At 47.1% G+C, this 6,349-nt stretch overlaps 1 long non-coding RNA gene across 1 annotated transcript; it reads left to right on the plus strand.

Moving 5' to 3' along the window:
• The first annotated feature begins 259 nt into the window (after positions 1-259).
• Positions 260-6,091, plus strand: LOC108581572. Its single transcript, XR_001893905.3, has 2 exons — positions 260-422; positions 5,884-6,091. It is a non-coding gene; the product is annotated as an uncharacterized LOC108581572 (long non-coding RNA).
• The last annotated feature ends 258 nt before the right edge of the window (positions 6,092-6,349 follow it).

The raw sequence follows: 6,349 nt of genomic DNA on the forward strand, positions 1-6,349 counted from the left end.
ATTATCATTATCTACAGAAAGTCCTTTCTGATTCCAAAGAGCAGTCTGATCCAAGTTATTTCAACTGGGGGGCTAGCCCATCCTCTCCTTCTTCCAAGGCCAGGGCCCACTTCACAGGCATCTGATTCAGAAGATTTCCCTCCCCAACTAGACTCATCAAACCCCAAGCTTCCTTTCCCTGCTTACTCTTTTGCATAATTACACAGTGAGGTCATGTGTTTACCATACCATTGTTCCATCGCCATGGAGATGATGAGCCGCAAAGCACTGGCAAGAGGCCTCCCATGCAGGATGAAGCCAAAGAAGAAGAAGGAGAGAAGAGAGGAAGGACACGCCCATTAACCAGAAGACCCAAAACATATCTCAAGGAGCTCATGAAGTCACCCTCATGCACACAGTTTCCCAGGTGTCAGATCTGTTTGGTAAGCACGTAACCTTCCAACCCAGCTTAGCATGTGGCTGCACCCAACAAGCAGCCTCTGACCTCAGAAGATGAGGTTCCTTTCCCCTTTAACCTCTGGGGCTCCTAATCTGATCCTCAGCTGGCTGGTGGCCTCCTGTTTTCTCTCAGAATATAACTCCCTGTTTGTAATCACTTTACTGCATCATTCTTACCCTCTCTCCCCCCTCCAGATTCAAATCTGTGCTCCCCTCTACTTCCAGGACAATCTCTCTAAGACAAAAATCTGACTGCCGTACTCATATTGTAAAGTTAAGTCAGTGATTAACCATTGTCCTAAGGGAAAACATTCTAAATTCCTCATGATCTGGCCCCTGCTTCTATTTCCAGTCAACTGCTTACTGCCCACTTCTTTGTGCTCTACTCCAACCATATTCTGTCTAGCATTTGAAAATACTGCTTTCTCCATCTAAAATAATAACTTCCTCTTACTGATAACACTGACCTAGGCAGAGTCCTAAGAAGGTGATCTGTATATCCTCTAGCAAGGAAATTAGGGTTCAAAGTGGTTCAACAATTTACCTAGGGTCATACAACTTTTAAGTAGCAGAGCAGAGACTTGAATCCAGGTCTTTCCAACTCTGAAAGTTGTGACCCTTCTACTACCTAGGGTGACCTACCATCCTAATTCACCCAAAATTGTCTCAGTTTTAGCACTGAGAGTCCCACATCCTGAGAAGCCTCTAAGCCCCAGCAAATCTGGATAGTTGGTTTGTTAGGCCGTTATTGCATTGCTATAAAGCAATACCTGAGATTGGGTAATTTATAAAGAAATGAGGTTTCATTGGCTCACAGTTCTGCAGGCCATACGGGAAGCATGGTGTTGGCATCTGCTTGGCTTCCGGGGAGGCCTCAAGGAGCTTTTACTCAATGGCAAAAGGCGAAGCAGGTGCTTGCATATTACATGGTAAGAATTCACTTATTGAGAAGACAGCCCTTCTCTCCTTTAGCCCCAAGCCATGAGAGATCTGCCCCCGTGACCCAGACACCTCCTACCAGGCCCCATCTCCAACATTAGGGATTACAATTCCACATGAGATTTGGTGAGGACACACATTCAAACCATATAAGTTGGGTACCCTTCAGCAACCCCTTGCTGTGGCCTTTCCTGTTAATGCCAATTCATCTTTCACACACGCTCTCTCTCTCTGTCTCTCTCTCTCTGCCTCCTCCAGGAAGCCTTCCAAGACTACCCCACACCAGAGAAGTATATTTCCTCTGTCCTGCCACATTCCTGGGCCTGCCTCCATCCCAACAAATCACCTTATATCAAAAAGACCTGTTTACCTCTTAATCTCTTTTGCTAGAGGATGAACTTTCCTGCACCTTGGAAGCAAGACCAATTCATCTCTGTTACCCCAGGGCTTGACAAAAAGTAGGAGCTCAATTACTGATTGTTCATTGAATGGGCAAATGTGATAAGAACTGCTCTGTGGGTACCCTGGTGGCCATATCTCCTGAGAAAGTGGTTTCTAGAAATAACTTTGCAGTCTCAAAATTCAGAAGTAGGTTCTCTCTGGAGCCTCACAATCAGCAAACATGACCCAAGCAATTGCTCTGCTTGGAACCCATGGGCCCCACAAGGTCTATATCTGACCCAAACTCCTCTGTTGCTAGTTTTTAAGCCCACTGATATCTCCAATGCCCTCCTTAAAAGTCTCTGGTAATGTTAGCTTGTGGGATCCATTTACAAAGCTGTTCCAGGAAGGAGGAGGAGGGAGGGAAGGAGATACGGAAAATGCATCACTTTCCAAATGGCTTCTGCTCTGATGCAGAAATGGTGCTGGCACACAGAGGCCACAGGTGGAAACAGCATCTTCACCCTGCACCTACACAAAACTGTTCTACCCCTACATGCCCTCTGAGAAGGGGGAAGACCCGTTAATCATCCAGAGAGAAAGAGAATGAGGGTCGCTTTCCTGGAGCTCAGGTGCGCTGCCCCATGAACAGGCAACATGAAACTTAGGAAGAGACAAAAGAAGAGCAAACTCCATTGTTGGGTGAAAGAAAGAGTTCAGATTCAGGCTGGTTCTGATTTATCCAAACAAGTCCCACTGCTCTGGCGAGAAATTGTTAGAATCAAAACCACCTGACACGTGTCAAAACACCAGCATCACTGCCCACCGGCAGCATGTGAGGGGCAGATATTTGATCCAGCCACCGTCTTTTCCCTCCTGCCTCGCTCCATGATGAAAGCAATGTGTCCTGACCCCCTACTTTTCCCCACCACTGACACTCTGGAGGGGCTTAGGGAAGCCTTTGCAAATAATTAATTTTAGCTGTTGGGAGAAATACAGACGAAAAAAGGTCAGGGATGAGAAGAGAAGCGGTGATGAGAGAACAGGAAATTGATGCCCAAAAAAACTCAAGAGTGGGGCCACAGCTTAGTGCGCCAACCAGATATTTGTATTAACAATAATCTAGGCTATTTATATGATCCCTCCATATGCACAGCACGTAAGGGTTCACAAAGCACTCTCACAAATGTTCATTAGCTCCTGTGGAGCACTGCACCTGATTTTTGCGATAGGAAGGTCAGTGATGATTAGTCTGACTGTGTAGATGGCAAATCCGAGGTGCAGAAAGGTTAAGCAACTTACCAAGTCCACAGCTGGTAAAAAATGGAGCCCAAATTTAAACCCAGTTCTTACCCCAGATTGCATTTCTTTAAGAAGCCCTCTTGTAACACTTAGGAGTGCCAGATATGGTTCTCATATGCCCTCATTGAATCCTTCTAATCCTTCTGGGCTGTACTCATTGCTCCACCCTTGTCTCCTTTAGCTCCTACCCTGCCAAAACATCCAAGAGATATCTTTGTGACAAGTGAGCATGACCAAATTTACTGCAGAGCCCCCTTAGGAGATCAAATTGAGGTCAGGGGGAGACTGTGTACCTCCCACCTTGGCTTCTGCAGTTCATTCCACCAACGTGAATAAGTGCTCTGAACCCCCACTGTGTGCCAGACATGGAGCCAGGGATCAAGGGAAGTGACCCCATCCTCACCCCTAGACCATGGCCAATCCATGCCCATGTGCCATTTGGGTCCCAGCAAACCAGTGGGCAGGGCTGGAACTTCCCAGGAGGAAAATGTGGGAAAGTTCAGGGAGAACCCGAGGGGAAAAGGGGAGATTCTGAGGTCAAACACAAATAGGGTCAAAGGATTATATCCAGTGCCCTAGTTGGCAGAAAATGTAGGTACCCACTAGCCAAGGAAGTGGTTTGGGCATTGGTGATCACATTTCTTATTCACACCACAAGATATAAACATCCATTCAGCAAAGCAGACAGCCTCTCACCACATTTGGAAGAACTTCTTCTCCCTGAAATTCCACCAGTTTCTAAAACCTTTTAAAACTACATTTGACCTTTCAGCTCCTGTAACAGTCTAAAGCAGATGGGCCTACAAACAGGGTCGTCTACTGAAAGGGCAGAGCAAAGGAATTTCTACAAAAACTTTTGACTACTTGTGGGGGACCAAACTCCCTATTGCCAGACTCTGCCGACTTTTCACCCCACACTTAAAGGCTTCCTTAGCAACCCCCGCTAAGCCAGCCACTAGGATTGCAGTTAATGACTGCGACCAGCCTGGGAGCAGCCAATCTGTGGTGGGTGCAGGGTCCTCTCGTTTGATGGAAACCCACCCTCCAATCTGGTCGCAGAGTTCAACTTCCCATGAAAATAGCACTGAGCAACCCTCTTGTTCCACTCAGCTTCTTTGGCTCAAAGAAATGCAAGTCTACCTTATTGCAGGGGAACTCTCTGCTCAAGCAGAAGGAGAGTTTGGTCATCTCTGGATTCGAGGAGCTCCCCAGGCTTCATTTCTACCCCAGAGCTCCCCATAGCTGCCCTCCCTCAGGGCAGCCCAGATACAGGAACTAGATCTTTCATACGGACTCTTAAACTCTCCTGTGCCTGGGGTCTGAGGAATGTTCTTCTGCTCTTCTGGTCCTGCCCTAATCCCTTTCCAGTTTCTCCAGCTGCTGGAGATGAAGGAGTAATGATTTCCCCCTCCCCCAAGAAGCTAGAACCTAAGGGGATAATGGATCCAACTGCTCTTCAAGCTCTCTAGCCTTGTGGAGCTCAATGTTCAAAACAAACAAACAAAGAAACAACAACAATAACAAAAACAAACAAACAAAAAAAAACAAAAAAACACCCTTACAGAGAGAAAGTACTCATCTGAAAACCGATAATCAGACATTTCCACAGGTAGGCATTTCCATGGCTTGTAGATTACCCACAGGCTTATAAAAGGACCGCTGGGGCCTGACATATCAAAGGAAGGGTAAAAGTTTTGTTGGCCTCAGAATGCTGCCCTGGCTCACTTATCTGGAGCCTCCATTAAGAGAGCCAAGGATGAGTGTCATCCTTGGCCCATGGGCAGCCTGTCCAGAGTGACCAGCTGGGTAAGGTAGCGTGGGCATGGGGGCTAGGATAGCGAAGAAGGAAGTGGGGCAGAGGGGGCTCTGGGGCCCACTGTCTCAGAAACAATCTCTGGTGTTTTGGGGACAATGCACAGAGGCCCAAAGAAGGCTGGCTTTAACTGAGAGAGGACAGAATGGCAGAATTTTAAGGGTTTTTCAGAGACCCTAATGCCTCCTTCGATTGTCCCTTACTTCCACACAAAATGCAACATTAGCAGTACAGTTCTTTGAGAGGTAATAAGCCTGGACCCAAACCCCAGTAACTCTACCCCAAGTTGGCACTCAGTGACATTACTTCCAAATTTCCAACCCCCAGAACCTTGCCATTAAGATAAAAACCACCAATACCACCAATATACCATTACACATTGTGTCCCTGCATTTCTGTTTGTTTTTTGGTTTTGGTTTTTTGTTTGTTTGTTTGTTTGTTTGTTTTTTGAGACAGGGTCTGGCTCTGTCACCCAGGCTGGGGCACAGCAATCATGGCTCACTGCAACCTCAACCTCCCCAGCTCAAGTGATCCTCCCACTTTAGCCTCCCGAGTAGCTGGGACTACAGGCATGCACCACCACACCTGGCTAATTTTTCTGTTTTTTTTTGTAGAGACAGGGTTTCACCATGTTGCCCAGGCTGGTCTCAAACTCCTGGGCTCAAGCGATCCTCCTGCCCTGGCCTCCCAAAGTGCTAGTATTACAGATGTGAGCCACCATGCCTAGCCCCTGTGCTGCATTTCTTTAGCAAATTGTTTTTGGTTTTAAAGTGACTTATAACCTTCTATCAGAGCTTCAGAGAGGCAGTGGCTGCAGGGAAAGACTCAGACAGGAGAACTAGACTCTCGCCCCACTATGCCATAGTGGCCCGTGCCTTCTGGTCTTTTCCTTTCCACTGATTCTGCTCTTCTGCAGGTATAATTAGTAAGGATGGGGTAAAGCTGGAGTAGGGTGGGTCTTTCATTCAATATAGTGGGTGTCCTTATAAAAATGAGGTATCTGGTTGCAGGGCCATACACTCAAGAACACCATGTGGGGATGAAGGCAGAGAGCAAGGTGATGCAGCTGAAGCCAAGGACGCTGAAGACTTCCTGCAAACCCCCAGAAGCTGGCGGAGAGGCCCTGCCAGTCTTCAGAAGGAGCCAACCCTGCTGATACCTTGACCTTGAACTCCTAGCCCCAGAACTATGAGAAATAAATTTCTGTTATTTAAGCCACTCAGTTGTCTTACTTGGTTGTTGGCAGCCCTGAGAGGCTAATTCTTAGCACTTTCTCTGGATGTCCTCAACACTCTCCTGGTTCTCCTCCTGCCTCAGAAGCACTCCTCAGCTGGTTCCTTTCATTTCTCCAGAGTTTATACAGGAGTCTCCTGAGCCAAGCAACTCCCACCTCTTCTTTTCTTTCCCAACATTCTGTCCCTGGGTAATTTCCAATTGTCCCATGGGGCTTTAGAAACCACGTATGTGCCAATTTAA

The sequence above is a fragment of the Papio anubis genome, chromosome 14, assembly GCF_008728515.1.
Source record: "Papio anubis isolate 15944 chromosome 14, Panubis1.0, whole genome shotgun sequence".
NCBI lineage: Eukaryota > Metazoa > Chordata > Mammalia > Primates > Cercopithecidae > Papio > Papio anubis.